Source organism: Tursiops truncatus, chromosome 12 (genome assembly GCF_011762595.2).
Source record: "Tursiops truncatus isolate mTurTru1 chromosome 12, mTurTru1.mat.Y, whole genome shotgun sequence".
Lineage (NCBI taxonomy): Eukaryota > Metazoa > Chordata > Mammalia > Artiodactyla > Delphinidae > Tursiops > Tursiops truncatus.
Window position 1 is genome coordinate 42986666 of NC_047045.1, and position 24380 is coordinate 43011045.

The 24380-nt window shown below is 38.8% G+C and overlaps 1 long non-coding RNA gene across 1 annotated transcript in view; it reads right to left on the reverse strand.

Annotated features, from left to right (window-relative positions):
* Nucleotides 1–24380, reverse strand: part of LOC141276015 (uncharacterized) — a 1017885-nt gene that overhangs the window by 24305 nt on the left and 969200 nt on the right. The window contains exons 14-15 of the long non-coding RNA XR_012324788.1: nucleotides 2486–2577; nucleotides 456–530 (exon numbers count right to left, since the gene is read on the reverse strand). This is a non-coding gene — a long non-coding RNA (uncharacterized lncRNA). The remainder of the gene's footprint in view (nucleotides 1–455; nucleotides 531–2485; nucleotides 2578–24380) is intronic.

Sequence of the window (24380 nt, forward strand, 5' to 3'; positions counted from 1 at the left end):
CACTTTCAATATGTAATTACAATCTGCTCTAAGCCTAGTCTTAGCCACTATCATCTCTTGCCTGATTGGCAAGAGCCTTATAATGGTCTCCCTGCTTCCATCATTGTCCCTAACCATAATCAGTTTTTGTTACTATGGAGTATAGAGTAGGGGGTAGGGGAGTGAGTGCAGAAAGTAGACTGTATGAATGAGAATCTTGGACCTGACCTGACCTCTAACTAGCTCTGTCAATTACCTTATCTTTAAAATGATGACCATTATAGTATCTATTATAGAGTCATTGTGAAGATTACATAGATTGATATATGTAAACATAAAACATTTGGATAGCATCTAGTACAAGAAACACAATGTTAGTAATTATTATTACGGTATTATTCAGGGTTCTCCTGAAAAACAGAACCAACAGAATATATAGACACATATTTAGAAAGAGATATAAGGAATTGACTCACATGATAATGGAATCCGAAAAGTCCTGAGATCTGCAGTCCACAAGCCAGAGACCCAAGGGAGCCAATAGGTAGCACCTAGTACAAGAAACAGTCAATGTTAGTAATTTTTATGGTATTGTTCCAGTCCAAGTTCAAAGGCCTGAGGACTAGGTGAGCTAATATTAATAGTTTAAACTTCAGTCCAACTTCAAAGACCTGAGAACCAGGAGAGCCAATAGTGTAAGTTCCAGTCTGAAATCTGACAGGCTCAAGACCTAAGAGGAGCTGATTTTTCAGTTCCAGTCTTAAAGCAGGAAAAGACTGATGTCCCAGATCAAACATTCAGGCAGGAGTTCTTTCTTACTCAGCCTTTTTTTATTTTATTCAGGTGTTTAATTGATTAGATAATTGCCACCCATATCAGGGAAGGGAATCTTCTTTATTCAGTCTACCAATTCAAATGTTAATCTCATCCAAAAACACTCCACAGAACTCCCAACACTGAATTCTCCCTTGACTAGATCATTAGGTGCCCAGAATAATGTTTGACCAAATGTCTGGGCACCTAATGGTCTAGTTAAATTGACACATAAAATTAACCATCACAATTACGATTATTATTAATCCACTCCTCAGCTTGAGTCAGCTTTTAAAAGTGTAAATCCAATCACATCACTTCATTTCCTAATCTAAGTCCTCCAACAATCTCCCATCACATTCCCTACACACAGACACACGGACACAGACACACACACACACCTCTGGCTCTGTCAAAGAGTCCCATCTACACTGATGTCACAGGCTTCTTCAGCCAGGTTCTTTATAGTTAGATATCTCAGGTTTATCAGATGCTCCTCTACAAGGCCACCCCTTCAATGCCCATTGACCACCAACTCCGAGAAATCACACCAAGCTTTCCGAGTTGCCTCTTCAAATCATTTCTCACTACTCTTGAGGCATAAAAAGACTAGCACCACCCCCATGAGACCACAGCACCTCCATGTTTCTCCAAATAAATCCTCTCTTAAGCCTTCAACTTCCATAATTAAATTATTGGTCTTTGTTTATATAGCCAGGAGGTGGATGATGTGTTGAGTTCTTGGATACTTGGACACTTTCTTTGCAAGTTCTGCAGATGGTCTAGCACTTTACTATAGAATAAGGGGTCAGTTATCATCTATTCTCTTGAGACCCCAACCAAAACTGATAAACAAAGGGTCCCATTTTATATCTTATTATATAAGCATTGCCACATTCTTTCCAAAGTGGATATTTTTCACTGTCACCAACAGTATTTGAAGATGTCCATCCTCACCAGTATTGGATGCTTTTATTTGTCAACTCTATACTTCATTAATAGCTAAAAAACTACTAATAGAAATATCCCACTTCTTTTATTATTTATGTATACATATGACCTCTTTGTCTAAAGTATGTACAGTGTTTACATATTTATATATAATTTAAAAGTATAATACCAATGAGCTTAGACAATTTTTCATTTCTTTTATCTTTTAAGTTATGTTTATAACTTAAACATGATTTTTAACCAAAGACAAAATAATTTAAGTGCTATATCCAGTTACTTATGCTAGTCTTGGCGTGTCTTTTGTGTGCTTGTACGAAATACATACATTTCCTTTGTAAAACTTCCAGAAATTTATTTTCAATATTTTCTTTTTTAACTTATTATTTTTTTTTATATCACCATAGTTTATTTATAAAAACTGAGAAATTAACAGTGGTATAAAACTACTAAAGGAAGTCTGGACTTCCTTGATATTTTATCAATAGGTTTGCCAACTAAGGTCATTTTTCTTTTCCAACATTCCAGGACACAACATTACATTTATTTGCCATATGTATCACATAATTTTTTTGCTAATAATAAATTACCACATAATTTAGCATCTTAAAATTACACACATATTGTCTCAAAGTTTGTGTGGGTGAAGAATCCAGATGTAGATAATGTGCAAGGATAAAGTTTCAACAGAAGGCTCAAGGAAGATTACCCTTCCAAACTCACATGATGGTTAGAATTCAATTACCTGCAGTCTGTTGGACCAAGGGCCTCTGTTCCTTACTGGCCATTGTCTAGAGGTTGCATTCAGTTCCTTGCCATGTGGGAAAGTCACAGTTCCTGCCCACACACATAAGCAGGGATTAGAACACAAAGTGGTATACCAAGAAGTGGGGATCATCGGGTACCATCTTAGAGTCTACCCGCTACATCAGGTATTCTCCCAACCTGCAACACTTTCTCAGTCTTCACTTATTTTTCATGCACTTTACCCTTTTGAAAAGTACTGGTCAAATATTGTGTAGAATGTTCCAAAATGTGGATTTGTCGCATGTTTTCTCATGATTATGCTAGTGATATGGATTAATTTATACACTTATATTTATCTAAGTTTGAAGATGAGCAAAGCTGAACAGTATGTTATTTGGAAATAGAAATGTAGAGAGAAAAATAAGAAGAAGTAGTAAAGGAATGATGAATAGAGACTTCAAAATAATAATAAATAACACCTTCAGTGGGTAGGGAAGAGGATGAAGTTGGGGATATGCATACAGGGAATATTACAATATTGCTAATGTTCTTTATATTAAGCTCAGAAATGACTTCTCAAAAATAAACTTTTAAAATTTAAAACAGTTTTAGATTTATAAAACAGTTGTGAAGACAGTACAGAGATATATTTCAGAAATATACATACACCCGACACACATTTTCACTTCATCATTTTTTTTTTTCTTGTGTTACGCGGGCCTCTCACTGTTGTGGCCTCTCCCATTGCGGAGCACAGGCTCCGGACGCGCAGGCTCAGCGGCTATGGCTCGCGGGCCTAGCTGCTCCCATGTGCCCTGCATCAGCAGGCGGACTCTCAACCACTGTGCCACCAGGGACACCCCACTTCACCTATTTAACCATCCTCTTTCTCAAGCCCCTGGTAAACACTAATCTGCTTACTATCTCTATAGTTTCCCCTTTTCCAGTGTTATATAAATGGAATCACACAATATATGGTCTCTTCAAACTTCTTCTTTCCTTTAGCTGAATGCCTTTAAGACTTGTGAAGTTTATCTCACTGTGCATAAGTTTGCATTTCCCTAATGGTCAAAGGTTTTGAGAATCTTTTTATGTGCTTACTATATGTATATATCTTCTTTAGAGAAATATCTATTCAAATTATTTAACTATTTTTAATTGGAATATTTGATTTTTTAATTTTTGAGTTGTAAGAGTCCTTTATATATTCTGGATAAGACACTCTTATCAGCTTTATAATTTACAAATATTTTATCCCATTCTTTGGGTTGTCTATTCACTTTCTTGATAGTATGCTTTGAATCACAAAAGTTTTAAATGCTGATGAAGTTCAATTTATTTTTTCTGTCACTTGTCCTTTTGGTGTTATAAACTAGAAACCATTGTTTAACTGAAGGTCATGACAATTTACTCCTATGTTTTATTCTAAAGTTTTAGCTTTTATATTTAAGTCTATGTTCCACTCTGAGTCAATTGGTATATGGTGTGAGGTTGGAGTCCAACTTGCGTGTGGATATCCACTTGTCCTAGCAACATTTGTTAGAAAAATAATCCACATTGAATTGTCTTGGCAAACCTGTAAAATCAACTGGCCCAAATGTAAGGATTCGTATTTGGTAACTAAATTCTATTCCATCGATCTATATGTTTAGCCTTATGCTAGTGCCACAATGTCTTGATTATCATAGCTGTATGTGAATTTTGAACTCAAGAACGGTAAGTTGAGTACTCCAAATTTTGTTCCTTCTCAAGGTTATTTTGATTATCCTGGATTCCTTGCATTTTCAATTAATTTTATATCAGCTTGTCAATTACTGAAAAAAAGAGGCAACTGGAATTTTGACACAGATTCATTGAATCTGTTGCTCCATTTGGAAAGTAGTTACCTTAACAGTATTAGGCCTTCTGATCAATGAACCTGGGATTTTTTTCCCATTTATTATGTCTTCTTTATTTTCTTTCAACAATATTTTGTAGTTTTCTATGTACATGTCTCATGCTTATTTTGTTAAGGTCATGCCTAAATATTTTATCCTCTTTGATGGTATTTTATTTTATTTTATTTTTTAGTTTACTCAGATTTTATTCTGTTGTGAGGATGGAAGTGACAACTCCTGAGCTCTTTTTTTTCCCCAAAACTCACACACACACATAGAGATAAATAAACTGACACCAAGCATTGTAAATGGATGACCACAACAAAAGCAACAATGATTGCAATTACCAAATGCGAAACATGCTCATACTACGTCATGATATTGACATTCAGTCCAGTAATCCTCCACTGTAACAGCTCCTTTACTTTGCAGTGAAAATTGATTTGTATATTTTTTGCCTCTGAGTCCTTGTGGGATTTTTTTTTTTATTCAAACAGAAAGTCACCAAAATTATAATCATCCTCATCAGTTCACTCAGTCCCATGTAATTCTTTTTTTTTATCTTGATCTTTTGTTAGCATTTTTATGAATTCATCAGTTTTCCATTAGAGTTCTGAAAATGCATATTCATTTCTGTTACCAGAAACCTGTACTTGTCAGTCTTTTCCATGAATTCCTTGAAGATGAAACCCTTTTATAGGAACATTTTTGCGAAAGCATCAGAGTACACCCAGAACTGTCTGTAAATGACAAAAGACTTAAAAATGACCATGGTTAAAGATTTGATGAAAGTTCATAATAATGCAATTGACAAGGAAATGTAGTTACTTCTGAGATATACATTTTAAAGTAATAACTTGAATTATGACTTATAACATTATACCAAAACATATAAGATTTTTAGAAATTTCATGTAATGTGTGGAACATTTATATTAACATATTTCCATACAAATAACCCAAAGAAAGCTTAGTATTAGTTCTTTTGTTTGTTTGTTTTTTTATACTACAGGTTCTTATTAGCCATCAGTTTTATACACATCAGTGTATACTTGTCAATCCCAATTGTCCAATTCAGCACACTACAATTGCCACTCCACCGTGGTTTTCCCCCCTTGGTGTCTATACGTTTGTTCTCTACATCTGTGTCTCAACTTCTGCCCTACAAACCGGTTCATCTGTACCATTTTTCTAGGTACCACATACATGAGTTAATATACGCTATTTGTTTTTCTGACTTACTTCGCTCTGTATGACAGTCTCTAGATCCATCCATATCTCAACAAATGACTCAATTTTGTTCTTTTATATGGCTGAGTAATATTCCTTTGTATATATGTACCACAACTTCTTTATCCATTCGTCTACTAATGGGCATTTAGGTTGCTTCCATGACCTGGCTATTGTAAATAGTGCTGCAATGAACATTGGGGTGCATGCGTCTTTTCGAATTATGGTTTTCTCAGGGTATGTGCCCAGTAGTGGGATTGCTGGATCATATGGTAATTCTATTTTCAGTTTTTTAAGGAACCTCCATACTGTTCTCCATAGTGGCTGTATCAATTTACATTCCCACCAACAGTGCAAGAAGGTTCCCTTTTCTCCACACCCTCTCCAGCATTTGTTGTTTGTAGATTTTCTGATGATGCCCATTCTAACTTGTGTGAGGTGATACCTCATTGTAGTCTTGATTTGCATTTCTCTAATAAATAGTGATGTTGAGCAGCTTTTCATGTGCTGCTTGGCCATCTGTATGTTTTCATTGGAGAAATGTATATTTAGGTCTTCTGCCCACTTTTGGATTGGGTTCTTTGTTTCTTTAATATTGAGCTGCATGAGCTGTTTATATATTTTGGAGATTAATCCTTTGTCCATTGATTCATTTGCAAATATTTTCTCCCATTCTGAGAGTTGTCTTTTCATTTTGTTTATGGTTTCCTTTGCTGTGCAAAAGCATTTAAGTTTCATTAGGTTCCATTTGTCTATTTTTGTTTTTATTTCCATTACTCTAGGAGGTGGATCAAAAAGACCTTGCTGTGATTTATATCAAAGAGTTTTCTTCCTATGTTTTCCTCTAAGAGTTTTATAGTGTCCCGTCTTACAGTTAGGTCTTGAATCCATTTTGAGTTTATTTTTGTGTATGGTGTTCGGGAGTGTTCTAATTTCATTCTTTTACATGTAGCTGTCCAGTTTTCCCAGCACCACTTATTGAAGTGACTGTCTTTTCTCCATTGTATATCCTTACCTCCTTTGTCATAGATTAGTTGACATTGGTGTGTGGGTTTTCTATCTTGTTCCATTGATCTATGTTTCTGTTTTTGTGCCAGTACCATATTGTCTTGATTACTGTAGCTTTGTAGTATACTCTGAAGTCAGGGAGTCTGATTCCTCCAGCTCCATTTTTTTTTTCCCTCAAGACTGCTTTGGCTATTCGGGGTCTTTTGTGTCTCCATACAAATTTTAAGATGATTTGTTCTAGATCCGTAAAAACTGGCATTGGTAATTTGACAGGGATTGCACTGAACCTGTAGATTGCTTTGGGTAGTAGAGTCATTTTCACAATGTTGATTCTTCCAATCCAAGAACATCGTATTTCTCTCCATCTGTTGGTATCTTTAATTTCTTTCATTGGTGTCTTATAGTTTCTGCATACAGGTCTTTTGTTTCCCTAGGTAGGTTTATACCTAGGTATTTTATTCTTTTTGTTGCAGTGGTAAATGGGAGTGTTTCCATAATTTCTCTTTCAGATTTTTCATCATTAGTGTATAGGAATGCAAGAGACTTCTGTGCATTAATTCTGTATCCTCCAACTTTACTACATTCATTAATTAGCTCTAGTAGTTTTCTTGTGGCATTTTTAGGATTCTTTATGTATAGTATCATGTAATCTGCAAAGAGTGACAGTTTTAATTATTCTTTTCCAATTTGTATTCCTTTTATTTCTTTTTCTTCTCTGATTGCCGTGGCTAGGACTTCCAAAACTATGTTGAATAATAGTGATGAGAGTGGACATCCTTGTCTTGTTCCTGATCTTAAGAGGAAATGCTTTCAGTTTTTCACCATTGAGAATGATGTTTGCTGTGGGTTTGTCGTATGTGGCCTTTATTATGTTGAGGTAGGTTCCCTCTAGGCCCACTTTCTGGAGAATTTTTATCATAAATGGGTGTTGAATTTTGTCAAAAGCTTTTTCTGCATCTATTGAGATGATCATATGGTTTTTATTCTTCAATTTTTAATATGGTGTATCACATTGATTTGCAAATATTGAAGAATCCTTGCATCCCTGGGATAAATCCCACTTGATCATGGTGTATGTTCCATTTAATGTGTTGTTGGATTCTGTTTGCTAGTATTTGTTGAGGATTTTTGCATCTATATTCATCAGTGATATTGGTCTGTAATTTTCTTTTTTTTGTAGTATCTTTGTCTGGTTTTGGTATCAGGGTGATGGTGGCCTCATAGAATGAGTTTGGGAGTGTTCCTTTCTCTGCAATTTTTTGTAAGAGTTTGAGAAGGATGGGTATTAGCTCTTCTTTAAATGTTTAATAAAATTCCCCTGTGAAGCTATCTGATCCTGGACTTCTGTTTGTTGGAAGATTTTTAATCACAGTTTCAATTTCATTACTTGTGATTGGTCTGTTCATATTTTCTGTTTCTTCCCAGTTCAGTCTTGGAAGGTTATACCTTTCTCAGAATTTGTCCATTTCTTCCAGGTTGTCTATTTTATTGGCATAGAGTTGCTTGTAGTAGTCTCTTAGGATGCTTTGTATTTCTGCGGTGACTGTTGTAACTTCTCCTTTTTCATTTCTAATCTTATTGACTTGAGTCCTCTCCCTCTTTTTCTTGATGAGTCTGGCTAAAGGTTTATCAACTTTGTTTATCTTCTCAAAGAACCAGCTTTTAGTTTTATTGATCTTTGCTATTGTTTTCTTTGTTTGTATTTCATTTATTTCTGCTCCGATCTTTATGATTTCTTTCCTTCTGTGGACTTTGGGTTTTGTTTTTTCTTCTTTCTCTAGTTCCTTTAGGTGTAATGTTAGATTGTTTACTTGAGATTTTTCTTGTTTCTTGAGGTAGGCTTGTATAGCTATAAACTTCCCTCTTAGAACTGCTTTTGCTGTATCCCATAGGTTTTGGATCATCATTTTCATTGTCATTAGTCTCTAGGTATTTTTTGATTTCCTCTGATTTCTTCAGTGATCTCTTGGTTATTTAGTAACGTATTGTTTAGCCTCCATGTGTTTGTGTGTTTTACGTTTTTTTCCCTGTAATTCATTTGTAATCTCATAGTGTTGTGGTCAGAAGAGATGCTTGATATGAGTTCAATTTTCTTAAATTTACTGAGGCTTGATTTGTACCCAAGGTGTGATCTATCCTGGAGAATGTTCCGTGCACACTTGAGAAGAAAGGGTAATCTGCTGTTTTTGGATGGAATGTCCTATAAATACCAATTAAATCTATGTGGTCTATTGTGTCATTTAAAGCTTCTGTTTCCTTATTCATTTTCATTTTGGATGATCTGTCCATTGGTGTAAGTGAGGTGTTAAAGTCCCCCACTATCATTTCGTTACTGTTGATGTCCTGTTTTATAGCTGTTAGCAGTTGCCTTATGTATTGAGGTGCTCCTATGTTGGGTGCATATATATTTATAATTGTTATATCTTCTTCTTGGATTGATCCCTTGATCATTATGTTGTGTCCTTCCTTGTCTCTTTTAACAGTCTTCATTTTAAAGTCTATTTTATGTGATATGAGTATAGCTACTCCAGGTTTCTTTTCATTTCCATTTGCATGGAATATCTTTTTCCATCCCCTCACTTTCAGTCTGTATGTGTCCTAGGTCTAAAGTGGGTCTCTTGTAGACAGCATATAGATGGGTCTTCTTTTTGTATCCATTCAGCAAGCCTGTGACTTTTGGTTGGAGCATTTAATCCATTCACGTTTAAGGTAATTATCAATATGTATGTTCTTATAACCATTTTCTTAATTTTTTGAGTTTGTTTTTGTAGATTCTTTTCTTCTCTTGTGTTTCCCACTGAGAGAAGTGCCTTTAGCATTTGTTGTAGAGCTGGTTTGGTGGTGCTGAACTCTCTTAATTTTTGCTTGTCTGTAAAGCTTTTGATTTCTCCATCGAATCTGAATGAGTTCCTTGCTGGGTAGAGTAATCTTGGTTGTAGGTTCTTCCCTTTCATCACTTTAAGTACATCGTGCCACTCCCTTCAGGCTTCTAGAATTTCTGCTGAGAAATCAGCTATTAACCTTATGGGAGATCGCTTGTATGTTATTTTTTGTTTTTCCCTTACTGCTTTCAATAATTTTTCTTTATCTTTAATTTTTGCCAATTTGATTACTATGTGTCATGGCATGTTTCTCCTTGGGTTTATCCTGTATGGGACTTGCTGCGCTTCCTGGACTCGGGTGGCTATTTCCTTTCCCATGTTAAGGAAGTTTTTGACTGTAATCTCTTCAAATATTTTCTCTGGTCCTTTTTTTCTCTCTTCTCCTTCTGGGACCCCTATAATGTGAATGTTGTTGCATTTAATGTTGTCCCAAAGGTCTCTTAGGCTGTCTTCATTTGTTTTTATTCTTTTTTCTTTAGTCTGTTCTGCAGCAGTGAATCCCACCATTCTGTCTTCCAGGTCACTTATCCGTTCTTATCTTATCTGCCTCAGTTATTCTGCTATTGATTCCTTCTAGTGTAGTTTTCACTTCAGTTATTGTATTGTTCATCTCTGTTTGTTCTTTCATTCTTCTAGGTCTTTGTTAAACATTGCATCTTCTCGATCTTTGCCTCCATTGTTTTTCCGAGGTCCTGGATCATCTTCACTATCATTATTCTGAATTCTTTTTCTGGAAGGTTGCCTATCTCCACTTCATTTAGTTGTTTTTCTGGGGTTTTATCTTGTTCCTTCATCTGGTACATAGCCCTCTGCCTTTTCATCCTGTCTATCTTTCTGTGAATGTGGTTTCTGTTCCACAGGCTGCAGGACTGTATTTCTTCTTGCTTCTGCTGTCTGCCCTCTGGTGGATGAGGCTATCTAAGAGGCTTGATGGGAGGGACTGGTGGTAGGTAGAGCTGACTGTTGCTCTGGTGTGCAGAGCTCAGTAAAACTGTAATCCACCTGACTGTTGATGGGTGGGGCTGGGTTCCCTCCCTGTTCGTTGTTTGGCCTGAGGCAACCCAACACTTGAGCCTACCTGGGCTCTTTGCTGGGGCTAATGACAGACTCTGGGAGGGCTCACGCCAAGGAGTACTTCCCAGAACTTCTGCTGTCAGCGTCCTTGTCCCCACGGTGAGCCACAGCCCCTGCCCCGCCCCCTACCGCCTCTGCAGGAGACCCTCCAACACTAGCAGGTAGGTCTGGTTTAGTCTCCCCTGGGGTCACTGCTCCTTCCCCTGGGTCCCGATGCACACACTACTTTGTGTGTTCCCTCCAAGAGTGGAGTCTCTGTTTCTCCCAGTCCTGTCGAAGTCTTGTGATCAACTCCCACTAGGCTTCAAAGTCTGATTCTCTATGAATTCCTTCTCCTGTTGCTGGACCCCCAGGTTGGGAAGCCTCACATGGGGCTCAGAACCTTCACTCCAGTGGGTGGGCTTCTGTGGATGTGTTCTCCAGTCTGTGAGTCACCCACCCAGCAGTTATGGGATTTGATTTTACTGTGATTGCGCCCCTCCTACCATCTCATTGTGGCTTCTCCTTTGTCTTTGGATGTGGGATATCTTTTTTGGTGAGTTCCAATGTCTTCCTGTCGATGACTGTCCAGCAGCTAGTTGTTATTCTGGTGTTCTCGCAAGAGGGAGTGAGAGCACGTCCTTCTACTCCGCCATCTTGGTTCCTCTGTTATTTTTTAATGATCAAAAATTATTGTGTGTGTACAAAATTGTTTATCTTTTATTTGGATTTTATCCCATTATCTCTAATGTTAGATATTATGCCATTCCTAACATTTGATATTTTTAATTTCTATTTTCTTCTCTGTAATTTTTATATTTACCTTTTTGATTAATCTATATTTATTTGAAAACACTGAGGTAAAGATTTTAAAAGGATAAGCAGTTTTTTCCAACATCATTTATTGAATAATCCTGTCCTTCCACACTTGTGAAGTAGTTAATATGTGACTTTCCTATAAATGAAGCTATTTTGAGACTATTATTTTATTTTAGAAAGTACCAAAATTTTGTTTTGTTTTATTTTTATTTTTATAGGGGTATAGTAGATTTACAATGTTGTGTTAGTTTCAGGTGTACAGCAAAGTGAATCTGTTATACATATACATATATACACTCTTTTTTAGCTTCTTTCCCATATAGGCCATTATAGAGTATAGCATTCCCTGTGCCATACAGTAGGTCCTTATTAGTTATCTATTTTATGTATAGTAGTGTGTACGTGTCAATCCCAATCTTCCAATTTATCCCTCCCTGCCTTTTACCCCCCAATAACCATAGGTTTATTGTCTGCATCTGTAACTCTATTTCTGTTTTGTAGATAAGTTCATTTGTAGCCTTTTCTTAGATTCTACATATAAGAGATATCATATGATATTTGTCTTTCTCTGACTTCACTCAGTCTGACAATCTCCAGGTCTATCCATATTGCTTTAAATGGCATTATTTTGTTCTTTTTTTATGGCTGAGTAATATTCCATTGTATATATGGACCACATCTTCTTTATCCATTCCTTTGTTGATGGACATTTAGGTTGCTTCCATGTCCTGGCTATTGTAAATAATGCTGCCATGAACATTAGGGTGCTTGTATCTTTTTGAATTATGGTTTTCTCTGGATACATGCCCAGGAGTGGGATTGCTGGATCATATGGTAGCACTATTTCTAGTTTTTTAAGGAACCTCCATATTGTTCTCCATAGTGGCTGTACTAGTTTACATTCCCACCAACAATGTATGAGGGTTCCCTTTTCTCCACACCCTCTCCAGCATTTATTGTTTGTAGATTTTTTGATGATGGCAATTCTGGCTGGTGTGAGGTGATACCTCATTGTAGTTTTGATTTGCATTTCTCTAATAATTAGTGACGTTGAGCATCTTTTCATGTGTTTTTTAACCATCTGTATGTCTTCTTTGGAGAAATGTCTATTTAGATCTGCCCATTTCTGACTGGGTGAGTTGTTTTTTTGATATTGAGCTGCATGAGCTGTTTGTATAATTTGGAGATTAAACCCTTGTCAGTTGCTTCACTTGCACATATTTTTGCCCATTCTGAGGATTGTCTTTTTGTTTCATTTATGATTTCCTTTGCTGTGCAAAAAGGTTTGAGTTTAATTAAGTCCCATTTGATTTTGTTTTTGTTTTCATTACTCTAGGAGGTGGATTGAAAAACCATTATCAGTATTTTAAAACTATTATTGCCTTATAAAATTTGAAAACCTTTGCCATTGACTGTTGGTACTACAGTTAACCCTTGAACAACACAGGTTTGAACCACGGAAGTCCACTTCTATGCACATTCTTTTCAATAAACACATATATGTAGTGTAAATATATTTTCTCTTCCTTATGATTTTCTTAGTAACATTTTTTTCTAGCTTACTTTATTGTAAGAATTGAGTATATAATACATATAAATTATAGAACGTGTTAATCAAGTGTTTAGGTTATTGGCAAGGCTTCTGATCAACAGAAGTAGGCTATTAGCAGTTAGGTCCTTGGGGAGTCAAAAGCTATATGCGTATTTTCGACTGTGTGGGATGGTTAGCACCCCAAACCCCTGTGTTGTTAGAGAGTCAACTGTATAGAAAAATTAAGAACTAAAGGATTGTGTGTAGAAATGGGATCAGAATAATGGGCAACGTGAAGAAATCCAGTTGATAGAGTCAGAGTCAGCGTATGGACTTGCCATAATCCTGTGTTTTAAAAACTTATTAGAACTTTGGAGTTGGTTTTTCTTCAGCTGATTAGAACTCCCAACAGACAAATTTATTCTGTACCTTGTTGATTATCTGTGAAGCTCTGAATGGAAAATCAGTAGATGAATGCACTCAGTGATAGTCTTTATTTAATTTGTGTTCTTCTCCCCATCTCCCACCCCAACTACAGTTAAAGAACTTAAAGAGTTAGCTCCATACCAGTAAGATCCTCTATGCTATGGATAAAAGCTAAAAATGAAAGCCACGCTCTCTGTCAATACCCTTGGAATAATTTATAGAATAATTTACTGAAGGCTTTCAAGGAGGACTTGGGAAGTAGATTTAGCATGCTGATTCTGACTTTGAAGTATAAAATGGCACACTTGCTATCCCATTCCTTTTATCTCCTGATAGGTAAGAGTTATGAGTAAATTCAGACACCCAAATAAGAGTAATTAAAATGGAGACCAGAAAACAGGAGCAGAAATGAGCAAATTGTTTAATTTGGATTTGGGGTAGAATTCTTTTTGAAAAATAATCACTTCTCCCTTTAAATGAATACTTACAAATAGCTAGATTTTAGTGTTGGTACAGGAAATATTGGCTTAGTCTCAACTTCTCTATTAAGAAAAATGTGTAAAATTTAAAGTTTTGGCCATTTAAACACTTTCACTGTGTCATCACTAATCACTTGGCGTCTTAGGAAGACTAAAACTGATGATACAATGAAAAGTATTGGTATTAACTACCAGATATTTTGGGCCAATAGCTCTTGGGGTCCCAGAAGTGATTTGATTCCAAGGCCTGAAGCCTTTGGTAATTAGGGGGAAGAGGGGGATATGTGAGATAATTTTCTTTCTCTTTCACCCTGTTTCTCATGGTCATTTCATTTAAAAGACCCGGAAGTGTTCAAGTGGCTTTTTAGGTCCTCTGCAAAATAAGGATAGCTTTTGATGTATTAATGCACCAGAGTAATGCTTATAACACAGAAGAATAATGCATATTAGTGAAACCAAAGGCCAGGGAAAGAGGACTTGCCTTTGCTAATATCATTGCTAGCATCTCAAAGAAAGACAGTGATGCCCAGAGGAAGCCAATAATCCAGGCAGGTGTGTGCTTGTGGGTAACTGGACAGGAAGAGGAAGGAAGAAAAGGTGTCATAAAAGAAGGAGAAAAAGATAGGAAGAAGAGGGCACTTTGGATGCTTATGAGCAGGGACCTTGATATAACCAAAGGTCAGTCAAGTGGGAAAAATGAGAAATGTCTACAATATACTGGTTCTAACTGTATTCCTAATCATCTCTGCAGTAAGATGGAGTCCTTCCTGGTAAGGGACTAAGCCCTTGTACTTTAATTACCCTTCTAGACAAAGTCAAAATTACATTTAGTGCATGTACTACTTTCTTAGGGGATAACCGTGAACTTGCACATAGAGGCACTAGTGGATTTGGCTTTGAGATGCTTATAACACAGCTCATGATGGTAACTGATAAATTGAGTTTAAAACAACTGTCCCTTCAATAAAAAAGTTAAGCTAAATAGGATGGATATTTGTCAATGAAAATAATGTTGGTTGACTAAAGTTTTCCCATTTTAAAGTTCTCCTCTGACAAACTAGAGGCAGAGTCCCTAGTGCCAGAGAAAATCACACACATGAAGAAGTAGCTTCAAGCTTTTACCCAGAGAAGTGTCTTCCCAATTAAGGACGTAATACTAGCATGATGGCAGACATGACTATAGGTTTTGAAAATCTATCTTAAAGAAGAGATCCAGAAAAGTGATTGAAACATACTTACCTTTATTAGGATGCACTTTTTAGGCTAAGATGTTTTATGATACCAAAGCATTCCCATTTGTAGCACCAAAAATTTAGCATTAGCATTTTCTTTTTCCTTTCAACAGTGTTCTAGAATTTGTTATAACTTCAATATATTCCAAGTCATGTATCAACTTGGCATCTTAGTCTCTGTGAATTATGTGAAAAATGTAGTTTGATCCTAAGCAAAGATTGAATACATACTTCTTTCGTGTGGCTTTTCCTCTTGATTTATATTTCCTTTTTACAACAGATTTTGCTTTTTCAAATCACAGAATCCTTTGGACTGTTCATTTATTTCTTAGGAGCTCTCAGGATCATGTAAGAAATATTTATAGATTTATACAACTTCAGACAAAATTTAAAGAAATTAATGCTATATTCTCTCACTTAATATGTATTAGGTAGATTATTTTAATTCTGAAATTGATCTAAAGTGGCAAGAGAGAAATGCCTGCTTGTATGTTAACAAAATTATATAGCAATGGCATTATATAAGTATGCTACAATTAACTATATTGTAAGTCATAATTCACTATAACATAAACTAGATATTAAGGTTACTAAAGCAATTTTGTATAATAGGGAGATGGGTTCATTCAATGGTTTAGTTTTATGATTCACTATATTTGAATAAGAAAATAAACTCCCCAAATATACATACAGATAGATCTCAAATTCTACTTCCAGCCTGCTTGTCTGGGCAATTTAAAATTCCCTAAACTGGGCAACATAATCTGTTCTATATACACTATTTCAGCACGACAGAACAGAGAAAGGACAAATTTTCTCCCACCACTTTTGAGACAAGTGTCATCCCATTAAAACTATATGGCTCTTTTATTTTATTGTTTTCATGACACTACCCCCCACAGCTTTTATTTTATCACAGCCAGTGTGCTGGTTTTAGGTTATAAATAGCTGTAAATCTCTTTGGGACAAACTGAAACTTATTTTACCTATATTCTTAGAAAGCTCCATATGGCTAACTTTTGATGTGCTATTTTAATACTTACAGAGGGAATTGATACTATTGGAAAAAATATTTAAGCTATATAACTATACTTCATGGTTAGCATAGTTGGTTATTGAACCCTACCACCTTCATTCCTTGTGTCCTTCCGTGGTTAGGCACAGGAGAGAGAGAGAGAGAAATGCAGAGAGAGTTGAGGGAATTCTGCTATCCCACATTTCCTTGAAGTTGGATGGAAGGTCATTATTTTGAACTAATAATTGCCCCTTGGTTTCTCCAACTCTATTAAGCTCAATGGTCTGGTTTAATTTTCTTGGCTGGTCTTTCACTCTAAAAATACCTTCTTCTCTTTTTACTTTTCCTTCCCTGATAGGAACAGACAAGGTCTGATTTTAATCCACAGTACATAAAGTTACCAAAAGGAACCAATAACATTCTATTGGTGAAAAAGAAGAGTGTAATTGCATGGCACATGCAGTGTGGCCAGGCAGATTTTGATGATGTAATTACCAAATTTTACCTCTTCAGTTGGTGTAAAAACTAGGTCTTCAGGAATTAAGTATCCTTTTCACAGGAGATAAGAGGTAGATTTTAGAATGCCAACTTCTTTCTTACTAAACAACTACCTGTGTGTTGGTCTAAATCTGCCCTTAATGTTCTTAAAGGTTCTCACAGATGCTATCTTATGCTGATGCGTCTATATACCAGTTTTCTGTAGTAAAGTCCACATGCATAAAGCAGAGGAGCACAGGGGACAAGAACATGAACTTGATATCTTTTGTCATTATCAAAAATAGGCAGTGTGAGTTTAAAGCCAGAAAATACTGGCTTTTGCCAAAAAGAGAAAGGTACTCAATTGAATAAACCCATGGTTTGAAGAGAATGGAAAAGGAAAACATAAACATATTCCAATTTTCTCTTTATGTTGGCAGTCGTTTATGGATTTCTTTAATTTTTTTTTGATTTCTTTAATTTTTAAAAAATTCCAGGTCAATTTTATCTATAAAATTTTGTATTTTTCAAAATTCCATATCATTAAATAGTCATCACTCATTTCTTTTCAGCACATTAAAAAATAAATGTATAGTTTTATTTTAAACTTGAAGCTATTTTTTTAAAAATCCAAATTTTTGAAACTAATATTTCCCTTTGGTGTTGGGAATCAAATTACTTGCTTTCAGAAGTCTTCAGTAAAGTTCATACTTGAAAGACATATGGTGTAACATAAGTGTTTCCCTTGGGTTTTTGTTGTCTTCCTTTGTTTTCCAGACTTGTTCATTTCTCCTTTGTACTATACAAATATCAATCAATGCTTGCTGGGAGCAGAGCTGGTCAAATAGTGGTATGCATAAGGACTCCTGTAGGTGGCGCTACAATCCTGTGAGAATAATGAGAGAGCCACCAACAGGCCTACATTATGGTTTACCTAGATATTGATTTGCGAGTCCTTCAGATAAATGGAAGCACTAATAAAAATGTAGTTAAGTCTAAGCAAGAGTGATTTGTCCAATTTAAGGAAAAAGTGAGAAATTATGTTGAACAAATCTGGAAATAAATATAAGCATATACATCACATTTTAAACATCAACACCAAGGCTTTCCAATTTATCCTTCCTAGAACTCTTGGCAACCACAATTCTCACACATTGAAAAATGACAAAGGAATAAAAAAGCTGCACTGGCTTCCTCAACTGAGTTTTCAAAAGCATGGAAAGACATTATTTGTCAGTTTTATATATATATATATATATATATATATTTTTTTTTTTTTTTTTTTTTTTCTTTTCTTTTCTTTTTTTGGTGGTACGCGGGCCTCTCACTGCTGTGGCCTCTCCTGTTGCGGAGCACAGGCTCCAGACGCACAGGCTCAGCGGCCATGGCCCACGGGCCCAGCCGCTCCGAGGCATGTGGGATCCTCCTGGACTGGGGCACAAACCCGTGTCCCCTGCATTGGCAGGCGGACCCTCAACCACTGCGCCACCAGGGAAGCCCTATATTTTTTAAAAATTAAGTCTTTCTGGAAATACAAGACACTAAACAGGTCCTGTAATGAAATTACTGTATTTGCCAAGTAACTGAAATAGTTCCCATGTTAGCACTTCTAAAAGACTGATAGAATGTGGCAGATTAAAAAAAAAGAAAGATTATAACAGTTGAATAAAAGCCTTAAGTTCCTGATTTGTAATGCGAGGAAGCGGAGAAAAGTATCCTTTAGCATTTTCATAGACCTGGTACAGAAGGGAATGGGAACATGCAGTTTACAGCAGGGTTTCTCAGTCTTGGTGTTACTGACACTTGGGGACGATTATTCTTTGTTTACGGGGCTGTCCTCTTCATTGTAGAATGTTTAAAAGCATCCCTGACCTCTACCCACTAGGTGCCAGGAGCACTTCCCCCACCCTACCCCCAGTTGTGATGACCAAAATGTTTCCAGACATTGCCGCACGTTCCTTGGCAGACAAAATCACTCCTGGTTGAGAACCACTGGTGTAAAGTCATGTGTTTTTTTATACACAAAGGAGAAAATAATTTTAAGGAGTATCCTGGTGATAATCTATTCATGAAAATAGTGTGCTAGAGTTCATTTCCTAAATGATGACCTGGAGGACTTAGAAATTCTGTGCTTTTGTCATAGACATGGTAGTTCACATCTACCACTGGTATACACCCAAATACACAAACATTCCCGAATGATGTTTTTCTGTTTGAAATGAGAACATATTACCCTTTAAAAACTTATCAGGCAATAAAATGGTTAATGAAGTTCCTGCTATATTAAAACATCTACAGCAGAGATTGGAGACAAGATGGTGGAGTAGCAGGACTTGAGATCACCTCCTCTCATGAAAGCACCAAAATCACAACTAACTGCTGAACAACTATGGACAAAAAAACCCTGGAACCTACCATAAAAGATATTCTACACCCAAAGATGAAGAAGCTGCCACAGTGAGATGGTAGGAGGGGCACTTTCATGATATAATCAAATCCCATACCTCCTAGGTGGGTGACCCACAAGTTGAAAATAACTCTATCCCAGAGGTTATCCCACTGGAGTGAGAGTTCGGAGCCCCAGAGCATTTGGCTTTGAAGGCCAGTGGGGCTTGAGTGCAGGAGCTCCACAGGACTGGGGGAAACAGAGACTCCACTCTTGGAGGGTGCACACAAGGTTTCACATGCACTGGGACCCAGGGCAAAGCAGTGACTCCATAGGAGCCTTGGCCAGACGTACCTATGGGTCTTGGAGGGTCTCCTAGGGAGGCAGGGGTTGGCTGTGACCCACCATGGGGGCAAGGATACTAGTGGCGAAGGCTCCTAGGGAATACTGATTGGCGTGAGCTCTCCTGGAGGTTGCCATTTTGTCACAGAGACCTGGCCCCACCCAACAGCCTGCAGGCTCCAGTGCTCAGTGCCTCAGGCCAAACAACCAACAGGGTGAGAACACGCCCCACCCATCAACAGACAGTCTGCCTAAAGTGGTTCTGGGCCCACAGACACCTCTAGACACTCCACCTGACACAGCCCTGCCCACCAGAGGGACAAGATCCAGTCCCTCCCACCGGGAAGCCTGCACAAGCCCCTGGACCAACCTCACCCACCATGGGGCAGACACCAGAAGCAAGAAGATCTACAATCCTGTAACCTGCAAAATGGAGCCCACAAACAGAAAGTTAGACAAAATGAGATGGAAGAAAAATATATTCCAGATGAAGGAACAAGATAAAACCCCAGAAGAACAACTAAGTAAAGTGGAGATAGACTATCTGCCTGAAAAAGAATTCAGTATAATGATAGTAATGATAGTAAAGATGATCCAAGATCCTGGAAAAAGAATGGAGGGACAGACCGAGAAAATACAAGAAATGTTTAAGAGCTAGATGATTTAAAGAACAAACAAAGATGAATAATACAATAACTGAAATGAAAAATATACTAGAGGAATCAATAGCCCAATAAATGAGGCAGAAGAATGAATAAGTGAGCTGGAAGACAGATGGGTGGAAATCACTGCCGTGGAACAGAATTTAAAAAAAAAAAGAATGAAATGAAGGCCATCTAAGAGACCTCTGGGACAACATAAAATGCACCAACATTTGAATTATAGAGGTCCCAGAAGGAGAAGACGGAGGGAAAGGGCCTGAGAAAATATTTGAAGAGAAAATAACCAAAAACTTCCCTAACACGGGAAAGGTAACACTCAAGTTCAGGAAGCACAGAGAGTCAGATACAGGATAAACCCAAGGAGGAACATGCTGAGACACATATTAATCAAACTGACAAAAATTGAAGACAAAGAGAAAATATGAAAAAGAACAAATAACATACAAGGCAATCCCCATAAAGTTATCAGTGAATTTTTCAGCAGAAACTCTGCAGGACAGAAAGGAGTGGCACAATATATGATGAAAGGGAAAAACCTACAACTCAGAATACTCTACCCAGCAAGACACTCAGAATACTCTACCCAGAAAGGCTCTCATTCAGATTCCTTGGAGAAAACAAAAGCTTTACAGACAAGCAAGAGCTAAGAGAATTCACCACCACCAGACCAACTTTGCAACAAATCCTAAGGAACTTCTCTAGGCAGAAAAGAAAAGGTCACGACTAGAAACGAGAAAATTACTAGAAACAAGAAAATTATAAATGGAAAAGCTCACTGGTAAAGGCAAACATAAACTAAAGGTGGGAAACTGTCCACACACAAGTATGATATCAAAACCAGTGATTGTGAGAAGAGGAGAGTATAAATGCAGGATGTTGGAAATGCATTGGAAATTAAGAGACTAGCAACTTAAAACAATCTTGTATATATATAGGCTGCTATACCAAAACCTCATGGTAACCACAGACCAAAAATCTACAGTAGATAGACACACAAAAAAGAAAAAGCAATCCAAACACAATACTAAAGATAGGCATCAAATCACAAGAGAACAAAAGAGGAAGAGAAGAAAAAAGACCTACAAAAACAAATACAAAACAATTAACAAAATGGCAATAAGAACATACATATCAATAATTACCATAAATGTAAACTGATTAAATCCTCCAACCAAAAGACATAGACTGGCTGAATGGATACAAAAACAAGACAGGTATAGATGCTGTCTACAAGACCCACTTCCAATCTAGGGACACATTCAGACTGAAAGTGAGGGGATGGAAAAAGGTATTCCATGCAAATGGAAATCAAAAGAAAGCTGGAGTAGCAATACTCATAGCAGACAAAATATAATTTAAAATAAAAACTGTTTACAAGAGACAAAGAAGGACACTACATAATGATCAAGAAATGAATCCAAGGAGAAGTATAACAAATGTAAATATATATGTACCCAACCTAGGAGCACCTCAATATATAAGGCAAATGCTAACCGCCATAAAAGGAGAAACAGTAACACAATAATAGTGGGGGTCTTTAACACCCTGCTTTCATCAATGGACAGATCATCCAGACAGAAGATCAGTAAGGAAACAGAGGCCTTAAAGGACATGTTAGACCAAATCCATAATTCAAAAAGATACATGCACCCCAGTGTGCATTATATCACTATTTACAATAGCCAGCACATGGAACCTAAATGTCTATCGATGGATGAATGGATAAAGAAGATGTGGTACATATATACAATGGCATATTACTCAGCCCTAAAAAAGAAGAAATAATGTCATTTTCAGCAACATGGATGGACTTAGAGCTTATCATTCTTGTAAGGCCAACGGGCCCGAGGCAGGGGAACACAATCAGATTCACAGGTTGCATCAGACTGAAACTCTCCGGAGCACCCAGTTCCAGGAACTGACCTGGGGACTTTCCACCCGGCCCAGCCTTCCCACCTTTCGAGGGGCGGGACTAACGGTCCCCCACAATACCCGAAAAGACCCCCAAATAAGGAATACCCTGCACCCTCCCGGATTCACCACACCCCTTTCCCTTCTTCCCCTATAAATTCTGCCCAAACCCTCACCCGAGTGCAATTTCTCTGGCCCCTTTCTCTCAGACCAGTGAACCTCGCCCAGGAGCTCTCCCTAATAAAGCTCACTTGAAGCTTTCCTCTGTTTCACAGTGCCGTTTGTTAAGATCTGACCTTACCTTTGGTGCCGAAACCTGGAAGGGGTACCAAGCCCTGCGGGTTACGGTGCGGGCCGCTCCTCCCCTCCCCTCCCCCAGGAGACAACCAGGGAACCTCCACTCATCCACCCGATCTGGCAGAAAACGGGGTAAGTCCCCCTCGTTCCCTCAGACCCCCAGAGTCCCTACCCACCGGACTCCCTGTCCCTAATCGCCGCCACGTCAGGGACTCCGTCCTCTCTCCGGGCCTCAGGCAACTGTGGAGACGTCCCAATCGCCTGACCGCCCTCCGACCTGCCGTGAATTGGAGACTGAGACCAGGGATGCCTCTCTCCCTCTCCATTCACTCAGGGACAGACTGAGGGTCATGGGAACCTCACAATCGAAACCAGATTCTAAGCCGCCCCTGGGGTGTCTCCTAGCCAATTTTACAGCCCTCGGTTTCTCCCAAGATCTCCGTCGCCGACGGCGTATTTTCTATTCCACTGTGGCCTGGCCACAATATCCTCTAGACAATCAATCCAAATGGCCTCCTGAAGGGACTTTCGATTTTAACATCCTCCGTGATCTAGATAATTACTGCCGCAGGACGGGCAAATGGTCCAAGGTCCCCTATGTTCAGGCCTTCTGGTATTTACGCTCCCGCCCTTCCCTCTGCGTCGATTGTTCCACTTCCCAGATCCTTCTTGCCAAACAGACATCTCCTATATCCAAGCCCCTAATTTCCTTTGACGATGACCCCTCTCCACTAGCCGACCCACCCGAATCTCTCACCTCTCCCCCCTCCAGAGCTCCTCTCCAACCTCCACCCTACCCTGAAGCGGTCCCTCCTCCTCCCGAACCTGCTCCGGCCCCTCCAACCGCTCCCCCGCCTCCCTCAGTGGTTTCTCCTCCCATGCCCCTTGCTTCACCAATTAGTGCACATACACGGTCTCACGACTCCCAAGATCCAAATCTCCTCTGCCCTCTGAGGGAGGTAGCAGGAGCAGAAGGATTAGTTAGCGTTCATGTTCCCTTTTCCCTCCAAGATCTCTCTCAAATAGAAAAGCGATTAGGCTCCTTTTCTGCCGACTCTTCCCGCTACATCAAAGAATTTCGCTACCTCTCTCAAGCTTACGATCTAACCTGGCACGATATCTTTGTGATCCTGCCTTCTACTCTGACCCCTGACGAGAGGGAAAGAATTCAAACTGCTGCCCGAAACCATGCAGATCAGGTTCACCTTACCGACAACTCCATGCCTGTGGGAGCGACTGCCGTACCTGGCACCAATCCAGGCTGGACTTATCAGGATGGCCAGGATGGCCGTCGTAAACGGACCTCATGATCCAATGCCTCCTGGCTGGCATGCAGGCTGCCGCTCATAAGGTAGTCAACTTTGAAAAACTAAAAGAGATAACCCAAGAACCTAACGAAAATCCAGCTATCTTTCTCAATCGCCTTACAGAGGCCTTAACTCTCTACAACCGGCTGGATCCTGACACCCCGGCAGGGGCAGCGGTCCTAGCCACCCATTTTATCACCCAATCAGCCCCAGACATCCGAAAGAAATTAAAACAGGCAGAAGACGGCCCTCAAACCCCTATTCGAGATCTGGTAAAAATGGCCTTTAAAGTCTATAATGGCCGTGAGGATTTGGCAGAATCCAGCCGACAGGCTCGGATGCACCAGAAGGTGGCCCTCCAAATCCAAGCTCTTGTAGCCGCCCTAAGGACGGCCATCTCCCATGGATCACAGCATCCACGGGGTCTGCAAAAGGCAACCCTGCCGGGGGCCTGCTTCAAATGCGGAAAAGAAGGCCACTGGGCTCGCCAATGTCCCAATCCCCGACCTCCTTCTAAGCCCTGGCCCAGCTGCGGGCTAACGGGCCACTGGAAGAGTGACTGCCCTACGACTGGCCCTCCCTCAGCGTCTCCACGCGGGGGGCAGGCCGACCCAACGGCATTACCACTCGAACTGCTGGGATTGGCTGACGACTGACAGCGCCCAGACTCAAAGACCCCCATCACCCTCGCCGAGCCCAGGGTAACGCTACAGGTAGTAAGTCCATCTCATTTCTGGTGGACACGGAGGCTACCTATTCGGTCCTGCCTACTTATTCCAGGCCAGTTTCTCCTTCCCAGATCTCGGTCATGGGTATAGATGACAAACCATCCTTCCCACTCCAGACCGGTCCACTCCCATGTCATTGAAGGACTCCCTTTTACTCATTCCTTCTTAGTCATACCATCCTGCCCAGTTCCCTTGCTAGGCCAAGATGTCCTTTTCCACTTAGGGGCCTCCC